Source organism: Sorex araneus, chromosome X (genome assembly GCF_027595985.1).
Source record: "Sorex araneus isolate mSorAra2 chromosome X, mSorAra2.pri, whole genome shotgun sequence".
Taxonomy (NCBI): Eukaryota; Metazoa; Chordata; class Mammalia; order Eulipotyphla; family Soricidae; genus Sorex; species Sorex araneus.
The window spans coordinates 180,465,699-180,479,744 of NC_073313.1; positions in this window are offsets into that span (position 1 = coordinate 180,465,699).

The window sequence follows — 14,046 nt, forward strand, 5'->3', positions numbered from 1 at the left end:
GAAATCGTTGACTTTTCTTAACTCTTCACGGTGTGTGCAAGTATCATATATATATGTATATATATATGTATGTATGTATATTTTATCTCTGTGCTCCTGACTCATGACCTATGCATAAAAATGAAAGTGTGCTGTTGAATGAATGAGTGAATAAATGGCATTTTATTCTCCCAAAAAGATGGCTTTCAGTCCTCCTCAGTTTTGCCCATGGAAATTGATTAATTTACCAGGAATAGGAATTTATTCTTATAATTTTGTCTCTAAAAGGCATGAGGAATAGTTTGAAGATTCAGAAAAATAAACAAAGACTATAGATTTTGTTCCAAATCAAAAGAAGTTTGAAATGGGGAATATTTCTATAATTTTGTCTGAAAGCTTAGACATTTACTAGAACTTCATCTGTAAGTGATGGTAAGAAAGACTGAGAGTTACTATAACCTTACATTACTTGAAAACATAGTTAATACATATGTCAGAAATGTCATATCTGACAAAATATTAACCCAAGTGCATGTGTACATGTGTTGTATGTGTGCACAAGTCTAAGAACTGAAGAGTTGTCAATAATGTTGGTAATCATCATACCTCATATGCTCTAGAGAAAAAAGAAAATATTTGTTTCAGTCTTGTCATATTTTGGAAGTTAGTTAGCTTCTCTAAAACTGATTTTCTCAACTATAAATTAAATACTTTCACTTAGAAAACTTGAGTAATATTTTAAAATGGAACTGAACGGTACAAAATATATATGAATTGTAGTTTTTAAATGAATTTTTCCAAACCTTGTAGGGGAAAAATGCTATAAAGAACAAAATCAAAACAAAGAGAAATCAAGGCCAATTAAAATCTATTAGAACTGGGTTGTTCTCCAAGCCTGTGTTCTCCCTTGAACATGTATCTCATTTGCTTATCTTTGTATTTCTTTGCTTGCCTTTTTCCACTTTGGAGAAACTCATGTTCTCTCTCCAATATTTATATATTTCTTTCGCCCCCTCACTTCTTTCTAGATAAGTTTCAATAAAAACTTTCTTGCTTCATCAAAAAATGACTGAATAAAATTAAATCTATTAGAACTAATAATTTCAACATGGTTATGTTGTGTATAAGTATAGAAATAAGTATGAGTAAGTAAGTATACAAAACTACTATAATTTTGGAAAGCAGCAATGAACAAACAAATAAGCTTACAAAACTGTTGCAATTTTAGAAACAGCAATGAACACAGAATATGATTTAAGAGAAACAATAATAACCAAATCAAAATAAAATACTTTATAATAAATTTTTAAAAGTTCAAAGCAGACTCTTAAAATTATAAAACATTGATGAAAGAGATTGAAGAAGACATGCAATGTCTTCTTTTGGGCTCATTCATTGGATGGGATGGCAATATTACACAAAAAATTACACAATGGATTCAAAGCAATATCTATAAAAATTCAAACTACTTTACAAAACTCAACAAGTTGAAAATTGTTAATTCCTATTGAAATCAAAGAACTTAGAAATGCCAAATCAACACTTTAAAAAGTAGAAGAAAGTTGAAGTACTCATATTTCCCAATTTCATTTTCTGCAAAACTACAGTAATTAAAACAGTAATTAAATTAAAAGAGTTTCTGTTCTAAAAATAGTCGCACTGAAAGTAGATAAAGGACCAAATACGATGGCCTCTCACTATCTGCATTGCAAACCATAATACCCACAAGTAGAGAGAGAGTAAGAGGGAAATTGTCTACCATAGAGGCAGGGGGAGGGGTGGGATATGGTGGGGGAGGAATTCTGGAGGCATTGGTGGTGGAAAATGTACACGGTGGAGGGATGGGTGTTCAATCATTGTATAACTGAAACTCAAACATGAAAGTTTTATAACTGTAGTTTACTGTAACTCAATAAAAGTAATAAAATATAATAATAGTCACATATGCTAATAGAATTAAAATTTCAGAAACAAATTCTTATAATTTTTATTCATTTTCAAAATATTGTCATGACAATTTACTTAGAAAAATAATTTTTTTTAACAAGCGATAATGTGGGTAGAGATGCGCTATCTACATGCAAAAGAATCAGACTGGATTCCTACATCAGGCCACATACAACAATCAGCTCATAATGAATTAAAAATCTAAGTGAAAATATTAAAATTTATAACCCTGAGGAGACATAAACTTAAATATTTCTGATTATATTAGACACTTCTATATTTTATATGAAAAGTATGATAGATTAATTGCACATTATGAAACATGAAAGTTTTGTGCTTTGGTTTCTTTGTTTTATATTTGGGATACACCTGGTGGTCCTGGAGGCAACTCCTGGCTACCTGACCCTCTTCTTAGGGGACCACTCAGTACCAGGGATCAATCATAGGGCTCCCACATAAAAAGTAGTTTTTGAGCTATCTTCGCAACCCCCAAATTTGGTGCTTTAAATGAAAGTGTGAATAAAGTCAAAAGACAATCTACAGGACATGGAGAGTATCATGCTAAGTGAGATGAGTCAGAAAGAGAGGGGCAGACATAGAATGACACACTCATCTGTGGATATGAGGTTAACATGCAAGAACAGTAGAGACAAGGGCCAGGAAGATTGCTCTATGGTTGGAAGCCTGCTTTATATGAGCTGGGGAAGAAGGCAGCTGGGATAGAGAAGGAGGGATCGCTTAGGATGGGAGATGTTGCTGAAAGTAGATAAAGAACCAAACATGATGGCCTCTCAGTATCTGTATTGCAAACCATAATGCCTATAAGTAAACAGGGAGTAAAAGGGAAATTGTCTGCCATAGAGGCAGGGAGAAGGATAGGATGGGGCGGGGGAGGGGGAGGGATACTGGGGACATTGGTGGTGGATAATGTACACTGGTGGAGGGATGGGTGTTTGATCATTGTATGACTGAAATTCAAATATGAAAGCTTTGTAACTGTAGCTCACAGTGATTCAATAATTTTTTTAAAAAACCAATCTACAGAATTGGAAGATAGGTTTTACAAAAAAGTAGCTGATAAGAATTTGTATGCGGACTATATAAGGAACTATAAGAACTCAATAATTAAAATACAAATATCCCTATTTTCAAAAATGGTGTGAATAGACACTTTTCAAAGGAAGTTATAAAAATGATTAATTAGCACATGCAAAGATGAACACTACTGGTCATGAGATAAAAACTTCAGTGATATTCAACCTTATACCAAATCAAGCTAGACAATAACAAGTATTATGAGAATGCAGAGAAAACACAGGAACATTTACAAACTGCTATAGGTAAAATGATAAAGCTTCTTTGGAAAACAATCTGACTTTTCCTCAAGAGGGTTCAACATAGTATGTGATCCAACAATCTACTCCAAGGTTTATACCCAATAGATATTAAAGTGTCTGCCTAAATAAAAACTTACTCATGATTGTTTATATCAGCATTATTCAGAACAACCAACAAGTGAAAACAACCCAGTCAACCAATTGATTAATAGAGAAATAAAATTATGGTACATCATACAAAGAATTCAACCATCAAAAATAATGAAGTACTGATTCATGACATGAATTAATACTGTATGCATTTTCATAAATTGCTGAGCAAAAGAAGTTAGTTGCAAAGAACTTCCATACTATATTATTCCATCTATAAAAATGTCTAAATATACACATCCATAGAGACAGAAAGTGGATTATTGCTTTGCCAAAGCTTTCAGGGATGGGACACTGGGATAATGACTGAGGTGTATTGTTGCTTTGGATGTAATGAAACTACTCTAGAATTGATTTTAATGACAGATACACAGCTCCTTAGATACACAAAACCATTGAATTTTACTCTTTAATAGATGAATGACATCATATATGAATTATATCTCAGTAAGACTCATAAAATATGTAAAAGTTATGGCCTCCCCACTAAGATTATTCTTCCTTGCAGATAGACTTCTCTATTTCAGCACTTCAAGATCCTATGCTTTAAGGAAAACAGCCTAGAGCTTAATGATTAGATACCCTGGTTTTGTGCATATACATTAAACACACATATATTCTCCCTTATCTCTCTCTTACACACACACACACACACACACACACACACACACACACACACACATTATCAGCTCCTTGACCATAGCAATTAACCTGCTTTCTGGTTGAGGTGGGAGGCAGGAGATGAACAGATAGTCAGCCTTGCTTGTGTCTGTGAAAGATAGCTGCTTCAGTAGGATGATTTCAGGGGGCCTGCTAGGTTGATACCCATGATGCTCTACTTTGCATGCTAACCACTTACTGCCAAGCAGGAGGCAGTACTGGGACCTCACTGGCCACAGTGAGCATCCAGACTGATGTGATTCTGAGAACTCTCTTCCTAGTCCATTGCCTCACTATAATCCCTGCCCCATGGGGTGGATCTGCTTTGCAGAACACATCTTATTTCAGGAACTATCATTGCTCTCATAGTGGTCTTTGATATGCTAAGAGAAGAATAATCAATGTATTTTGAAAAATTCTCCTTCACTCTTTTTTTTTCTTTTGCATCTGAAGCTTCTTCTATTTTTTAAAAAATTTTTATTGAATCACCATGTGGAAAGTTACAAAGTTCTCAGGTTTATGTCTCAGTTATACAATATTTAAACACCCATCCCTTCACCAGTGCCCATATTCCACCACCAAGAACCCCAGTATAACCCCCGCCCCCGCCCCCTGACTGTATAACTGATGAATTTCACTTCATTTTCTCTTTACCTTGATTACATTCCACATTTAAACACAAAACTCGCTATTGTTGTTGGCGTTTCCACCCAAGAAAGACAGCCCTACGACGACCAAGGAAGCATTTGATAATTAGTTTTCCATTGCTGAGAATGAAGAGATATGTAACCCCACTGCTCCAAGTACATAACTCTTTTTTTTGCCCTTTTTCCTTTTCCTCTTTTTTTTCCCCCTCATCCCCCTTCCCACGCCTCATAGTATGGTGGACGCCACGCTGCGTTTCTCCCTGAAAATGGGAAACAACCTGGAAAGAGGGATATTTCCTCTTCTTGGCCGGCGTGGGGCTGTTGCTTAGTTCACTGTCCAGAGAAATGGCTGCTACTTTAATAACCATCAATATTTCAACAAAAAGTCACTGTTATTATTTGGAGTTTCCCTCCCAAGTCAGACCTGTTAAAAAGGAACCGTTTCACATTGCTGACAATTATAGATGTTAAGTCTCTTTTTGGATTTCTGTATAAAGTCCAGGGAAAATTCTGCCAGAAATTGCATTGGGACCCAGCTCACAGACCCAGTGCATTGCTGTAAGAAGTATCTGAAATCAAAGTCTTTAGGCACAGAGGGTCTGTTTCACTTTCAGCAGCACCGAATTTATCTAGGCTGAGGGCGTGCCGGTTACACCCACTTCCCATGATTCCCTAGGAGCCCCAAGTGTAAAAACCGTATACCTCTGGGTTAGGTATACTTTAGAAGATGGCTCCTGCCATGTGGATGTTGTTGCCGCCGCCATTTTCCATGCAGGAAGACAGGGTGGGGAGGAAAGATCCACCCCCAGGCAGCACGGAGTTGTAGCCCAATTCACAGTCCCAGTCCATTGCTAAAAGAAGCTGCGCTGGATGCCCGAATGTGTTAGGTCTCTGGAATCAAAGTCTTTAGGTGCAGAGGGTCCCTCTCCTTTATTCTTTAAGTATGTGTAGGGAAGCCCTGAGAAGTTTCTTCTGGCTCTTTTTGAAAAAATATTATTCATTTTTTAAAAATTAAGGCACTTTGATTTACGAAGTAATTTATAGGTGATTTTCAGGCATACAATGTTCCAACACCAATCCATTGCCAGTGTCAACTTCCCTCCACCAATGTTCTCACTTTCCCTTCTACCCCACAGCCTGCCTTTTTGACAGGTACATTTTTCAGTTTGTTTATTATAATTTTTGTCTCTTTCTTACATGTTATTGGCTCAGATGTTTAGATACATGCATATGCCACACTTTGTACCACTGATATGCCTGAGTCCCCTATTCTCCACTCCTGATACCTCCCATATGTCTTGTATTCTACCCCTTCCTTATTTCTTTCCTTCCCTGTTCTTTTCAGTTCTATAAAAAGGGTCAAGAATAATTTAAGCATCCTCTTTCATTGCTGCACTGTTTAAAATAGCCAAAATCTGGAAAAATCCTGAGTTCCCAAGACAGATGACTGGTTAAATAAACTTTGGTACACAATGGAATACTATGCAGCTGTTAGGAGAGATGAGGTCATGAAATTTGCTTATAAATGGATAGACATGGAGAGTATAATGCTAAGTGAAATGAGTCAGAAAGAGAGGGACAGGCATAGAAAGACTGCACTCATTTGTGGAGTATAAAATAACATCACATGAGGTTTTCACCCAAGGACAGTAGATACAAGGGCCAGGGGGATTGCCCCATAGCTTGAATCCTGCTTCATGAGCAGAGGGGAGAAGGCAGATGGAATAGAGAAGGGATCACTAAGAAAATGATGGCTGTAGGAACCAGTTGGGATAGGAGATGCATGCCGAAAGTAGATAATGGACCAAACATGATGACCTCTCAGTGTCTGTGTTGCAAGACATAATGCCCAAAAGGAGAGAGAGAGAGAGAGAGAGAGAGAGAGAGAGAGAGAGAGAGAGAGAGAGAGAGAGAGAGAGAGAGAGAGAGAGAGAGAGTGGGGAATATTGTCTGCCATGGAGGCAGGGGGAGGGTGGGAAAGGGGGGGTATACCCAGGATAATGGTGGTGGGGAATGTGCACTGGTAGAGGTAGAGGGATGGGTGTTTGATCATTGTGAGATTGTAACCCAAACATGAAAGCTTGTAACTATCTCACGGTGATTCAATAAAATTTAAAAAATTTTAAAAAAGGAAAACATGGTCATTAAATTTGCATATAAATGTATCAACATGGAAAGTATCATGTTAAGTGAAATGATCAGAAAGAAAGGGAGAGACATATAAAGATTGCACTCATTTGTGGAATAGAAAGTAACAGAATGGGAGACTAACACCCAAGAATAGTAGAGATAAGGATCAGGAGGTTTACTCCATGGCTTGGAAGCTGGCCTCAAATGCTGGGGGAAAGGCAGCTCAGATAGAGAAGGGAACGCCAAGTAAAGGGTATTTGGAGGACCAGCTCAGATTGGGAGATGCCAGCCGAATGTAGACTATAGATTGAACACAATGGCCACTCAATGCTTCTAGTGCAAACTACAACACCCAAAAGGAAAGAAAGAACAAAAGGGAATACCTTGCCACAGAGGCGGGGGTGGGGGAGAGGGTGCGGGGTGGGGGGAGGGATACTGGGATCATTGGTGGTGGAGAATGGGCACTGGTGGAGGGATGGGTACTCGATCATTGTATGATTGAAATGCAAGCACAAAAGTTTGTAAGTCTATAACTGTACCCTATGGTGATTCACTAATTAAAAATTTTTTTAAAAAAAGAATAATTTAAGCATCCTCTTCCTAACTCTTCTAGGAGTCTGTGTAAGACCCTTGCTTACTTTTCCTGGATATGAACTAGGAAACATTTAGCTCATTTGCTCCTGGGAGCCCAAGGCTACCAGAATCAGGGGTATGAAGGTTCTGCTATTTCAGAATGAAGTTAATTCCTTGATTACAACTTCTAGATCAATCAGTCCTAAAACTTTCTCTGTTACTGGACTTCTAATATGTGCAGCATATCTGTAAGTAGATGAAGCTTGTCATTTTGATCTTTGAGGATGAAAACATCTTAACTATTGCAGAAACTTCCAGAGGGTGTTGGTAAGAGACAGCAATGGACATATGAGTATAGCCTGGGGTGAGACCTGGACAGTAATATGTGTGGATTTGGATTAGTACCTCCATGAATGATTGAGTTTACTTACTCACTCACTCATTCATGAAACTAGGCCCTGGTAAGCCCTCAATAAGTTCAACAAATCTCTTACTGGGAGGGGAAGGGTATAAGTGTATGAGTATGTGTGTAATCTCTGAGAACATGTGTGCAATGTTCACATGTGCCTGCATCTTGCCAGAGGATTATTGGATTTGTCTGCAATCTGTTCTCTTGGCTAAAGTCAGTGTCTCCATAAAGAGGAGTTCTTATCTCCACATACCCTCCAAATCTCATCATTAATTCTGAGCGGAACAGAAAGGCAAAGATGACCAGGGTTGGGGGTTGGGTGGTCAGTGCCAAGTTGTATACAAATGACAGGTTCTGGCACTCATGATCTTTGCACCAGGAAGCAAGGCCTTGAACCTCAGAGGGGGGAGGTGGCATGAAACACATCCAAAGGAGGTTCATCTCCTATAATTGATTTCTTCTGGCAGGTCTGACCTTCTAATGGTGCCCTGACTAGGCTGGCGCTGTTATAATTAGTCTCTGGTCCCTGAGACACCAAGCACATGCTGGCTTACAGAGAGGGGCTGGCTGGGCTTAAAAAAATATGTGTCCTTGGTAATTCAAAAAGCAAATAGTTCATTTTACAAATCTGCTAGTTTTTGATGGTCCGTTTACAATAATAAATTATCGAATACTTTAATATTTAGGTTGGTAATATTATGTAGGACTAATGTGTCAAATAAGAAAATTTATATAGTTTTCTTTATAGCTGCCCAAATGACGTTGGATAAAATTTTTCTTATATTTATTTTTTAAATGCCTTAGTAATCTGGGTATAGGTATTTCTGCAAAATGGTTAAGAAATAGTATTGTTCAAGTCAACTGTCACTGTTATATTTAAAGATAAGTCATCAGACACATTTCTATCAAAAAATGGGGAGGGACAGAAGTTTTAAATATTATTAAATGCTTATATTTATCATTAATTCTAGGAATTATAGCTGGTATAATAAAATTTTAAAATCTCAGTGATACTAGAAATAAAGAAAAATCAAATTATCATATTTTGTAAAATGACAGGTTTATTTTAGTGGTATCTTAATGGTCAGATCTGACATCTAACATAGATAACTAACCAATCTAACAAGATATGTATTACTCATGACAATCAAAACTTGAACTTATATATTGCTCCAGGAAAGATATCAACCAGATCTATATTGCCCAATGGTGCAAGATTACTTATTTCAAAACTCAGTCATATATAGCAAAAATTTCTCCAACTTATTAAATTGCTGGTAACTAGGATTCGACATAATACCCAGGGGATGAAAATCTGAAAATGCCTCATTTCTTTAAACTTTAAGATTTGCAAGACTTACACACTGCAATTCTCCATAAAATTGGGACATATATTACAGTTAATGTGTATGCCTATTGTGTTTATCTTATTCTGCCTGTTTACTCTTTGATCATTTTGGAATGGAGGTGAAATCATTCAGAAGTAGAGGTCTGTTGTGATTATATGGGCTGATGATGGCTGTGTAATAAAGTCTACTCTAAATACTTCCCAGTTTAGACACTTCATAGTTTTCTAAGGAAGTTAGGAGGGGAGTGCCTTCATGTGTTAATGTGATGTGTTACAAAGTTAGATGCAAACTAACTATCCGGTCATAGGCTCTCCTTTAGTTCCCATGTGGAGAGGAGTTGCCTTTCCTTTTGAGCAGTGTTCGATTAAGCTCTGTGATTTTCATAAAAGGTTTTAATTTGATCTGCTTAGTTGATCATCAGAGCATGTAACTTTCATCTGGAAAAGGTCCATCCCAGGTTCTTTTTGGGGAGAACAACCTTGAACTCACTTTCATCCAAAACTCATCAAGAGTTTGATGATAATAAATAATACCTTCAGCTAATTGTCTGAAAGGCACACAGATTAAAATCTTCATCTAAAACAGTTATATTTAGATATTTTGACTGTGGGAATGTTTGTTCAAGTCTAAAAATCTATATAGAAACTTCTGAGTGAAGTGGATGAAGGAGTAAGAGTACTCTTATACACCTTTTATCCCCCTTCCTTGCCCCAACCCTAACTCCCAGGAGAGACTGAGGGAATGGCAGAGAGCAGAGTTTGGGATTGATTAATCAAGTTGTCTTTTGTTTCTCAGTCACTCAAATCAACAGAAAGCTGTTTCTTTAGATCAGTGTTTCACAACTATTTCTCAACCGGGGGTCATATGGTCCCCTATGGGCTCAAGAATATTCTAACGGGTCATAGGTGAAAATTACATTAATGGAGGACATGACTTGAGAGTAGAGGTCAACCAGTATAATAGAGGGGCTACAGAAAGGAAAACAGTCAGAAGAGGGTCACAGTTGAGAAAAGATTGAGAAACACTGCTGCATATCTTTGCTTCTGTTATCTGGGCTTCCGGTGTAAGTCATGAATCTGAATAAAAACATAAAGTCCAGAAAAGGTACCTTCACAAATATGCACGCAATCATGTACACATACATGAACACACACACACACACACCAGTTGAGTGAAGCACATAATGATAGGTATTATTATATATGTTATATATATAACATATTATATATGTTATATATATAACATATTATATATGTTATATATATATTTATATATATTATATAAGCCCATAATGGTATAGATGTTGCAGAATATATCGTTTGCTACCATTAAATGGATAAAAAGTATCACTGCATCATTGTATCACTATCATCCTGTTGCTCATCGATTTGCTCAAGCAGACTCCAGTAACGTCTCCATTGTTACTGTTACTGTCTTGTTACTGTTTTTGGCATATCAAATACACCAGGGTAGCTTGCCAGGCTCTGCCATGCGGGCAAGATACTCTCAGTAGCTTGCTGGGCTCTCCGAGAGGGGCAGAGGAATCGAACCCAGGTTGGCTGCGTGCAGGCAAATGCCCTATCCCCTGTGCTGTCACTCCAGCCCAGTAAAAAGTAATTTAATAAATAAATGATACTAAGTTTCAGGTAAAATTTTAAAGGTTTTAGGAAGATTAGCTAATTTAATTATCATAACAACCTTATGAGTTAAATTCTGCATCTATCTACATTTTCTAGAAGATGAAAGTGAGAACAAAGAAGTTGTCTAAATTACTCATGAACAAAGAGCCCCAGGCAAATCTCAGGTCTATTTTGCTTTATAGCTCACTAGTGGACAGCTTTTTATAAATACAGTGGGAAAAACAGCTGCTGGGTTTTATTGTTTTAAATAGATGGTTTCCTTAGACATTCTAGACGCTGACTTTTATAATTGAACTTCATAACTCCTTTACTAAATCATAGGGGAACTTATTAAGTCAGTTTTCAGGAGATCCTGCCATCATTCCTATAAAATGGGGGTCTTTGCAATCTTCTTTTATTGTGCAATTCTCCACGTGTGTTCCAACTGGCTGATTTGGTTGGAAACTCTGCCTACTCTGCCTACCAATACCCCCTTTCTTTTCTCTTTCACAATCTTCATATAGACCAGACATCAAGAATCTCTGTCTCAGGGCCAGAGTGATAGTATAGCAGGTAGGGTGTTTGCCTTGCACGTGGCCAACCCAGGTTCAATCCCCGGCATACCATGTGGTACCCCCAGCACCATCAGGAGTAATACCTGAATCCAGAGCCAGGAATAACCCCTGAACTTCACTTAGTGTGACCCAAAAAGCCAAACAATAATCTCTGTCTCTCTGTCTCTGTCTCTATACCTCTGTCTCTCTGTCTCTGTCTGTCTCTGTCTCTCTCTCACTCTCTCTCTCTCTCTCTCCTGTTGATCTATAATATCCACTCTATGCAGCTCAGCAGGAAAATTCCCCTATCAGACTCTGATTCAAAGATTAAAAAATCTTTGGGGGGGGGCATCCTGCCTACCATCTCCTATCCTACACAGCCCCCACCCCCAATCCCCATTTCCTCTGCCCAAGTAGTACCTCAGGTTTCCAGGGAGGTTTGAATATAAAGAGGAGCATTTGCTCCAGAAAATCACCACTCTGAAAGCATGGAGCGTAAAAATAAATATTCTTATCAAGTTCTGTGATAGTAGAAAAGGCCCCCAAAACGAGGGTAAGTGATCTGAACAAAAATATCTGGTGTCTTATCTACTTTTAGCACACATCTTCCATCCTGACTCCATCATTTTCTTAGTGCACTGGTGGAGGGATGGGTTTTTGATCATTGTGTGATTGTAAGCCAAACATGAAAGCTTGTAACTATCTCACAGTGATTCAATAAAATGTTACACACACACACACACACACACACACACACACACATATATGGTGCCTTCTGATCTTGCAGTTGATCAGTTTCACTTCTTGGCCTGAAGTGGATTTATCTCTGAGATGAGGAGGCTTAAATTTTCTTTGTCAACAGCATCTTTTTTTTTAGTAGTTAAGCAGTCACACCCACAAACTGCCCTCCCCCCACCCCATAATACCATCAACAGCCAAGATCCAGAGACTATAAAACAAAGCTCCTAGAAGAGAAGTCTTGCTGGCTGTCTTCACGTGGGCCCCTGGGGGTGAAGGGTGTGGGTTGCATTTCCCTCTCCACCCCAGCAGCCAAAGATCTCCAGAACCCAGCCACAGCCATGTTCAAGGCCACTCTCCAGATGCTCGGATGAGACTCACACATGAAGGAACCGGCAGAGGGACCCGAGGCTGAGAACTCTAAACCTGCTCGGATCAGGACTGGGCCTCCTTCACCCAGATCCCCCCTTTTCCAGAAGCTTGGCAGCCACACCGATAAACTGCCCCCTGTCGCCGTGTAATCCCATCAATGGCCAAGATACAGAGACTTCGCGGCCATGCAACCTCTTATTGTCTAATTCTCACTCTCAGTGAACTTGGCAAGCTACCGAGAGTATCCTGCCCACATGGCAGAACCTGGCAAGCTCCCCGTGGTGTATTCGATATGCCCAAAACAGTAACAATGATGGATGTCATTCCCCTGACTCTGAAAGAGCCTCCAATGTGGCACCATTGGGAAGGACGACTAAAGAGAACCTGCTAAAACCTCAGGGCTAGCACAAATGGAGACGTTATTGGCACCTGCTCGAGCAAATCGATGAACAATGGGATGACAGTGATACAGTGATACAGTGAACAGCATCTATCCTTACGGTTCAGCTGTACCAGGAACACTATGAAGACTTCTTTGTCTTGCATTCAGTGATGCAAGTGTGCTCTATGAAGCTGCTATCCCTAAGTTAGCAGGAATTCCATTCTGCTAGAATGGTGACCCTCTTCCCTGACCTATTTCTCCTTCGGGATTAACCCCAACTTCTCCTCTTTAGGACCTGCACTTCATTGTCTCTGAAGTCCTCTCTTTCTTTAGTCACTCCTAGAAGGACAATGGGGAAGATGTTCTGTAATACCTGTCCTTTCTCCTTCCTCCCACTTTCTCTAACACACCCCACTATGCTTTAGACTTCTTTGACTGCCAGTCTCTATTATATCAGTTGCTGTGATTCCTTTGATTTCTGTTCCTTAACTACCCAAAGGAATCAGTAGCATTGGAGTACTGTCATCCCGTCCCGTTGTTCATTGATTTACTCAAGCGGGCACCAGTAACGTCTCCATTGTGAGACTTGTTGTTACTGTTTTTGGCATATCGTATATGCCACAGGTAGCTTGCCAGGCTCTGCCATGCGGGTGGGATACTCTCCGTAGCTTGCCAGGCTCTCCGAGAGGGACAGAGGAATCAAACGGGTCGACCACATGCAAGGCAAACACCCTACCTGCTGTGCTAACACTCCAGTCCAAGGGAATCAGTACCCCACAAAATCTGCCTTCATTCCTATTTGAATGGGACAGGGGGAGTACAGGGAAAAAGTGGAGGGACAGAAATTGTGGCCGGAAGAGGTATGAGGCAATAAATAAAAACTAAACATCAAAAAACCTCATTGAACTCAAGATATTTCAGGTCTTGAGTTTTATTCCTAGCAATGCAGACCCCTCAGTACCTCTCTAAGAATAAATGTGGTTTGGGGCTTTGTTGGAGTAGATGTACTAGTTCAACACTGGCTGGGTAGCATCACACCTCGGGGCCTAAGAATTAAACTGTCTGACCTACTTGGTTAAAGTGTCACCCCAACCCTCTGAACACTTGCCCCCCCATCCCCTCTCCCCTACAAAATAAACTAAGACAAATTCAGCATTTGAATGCTAAGAAAGATGTGAGGCAGAAGCTCAGCTCAGACAA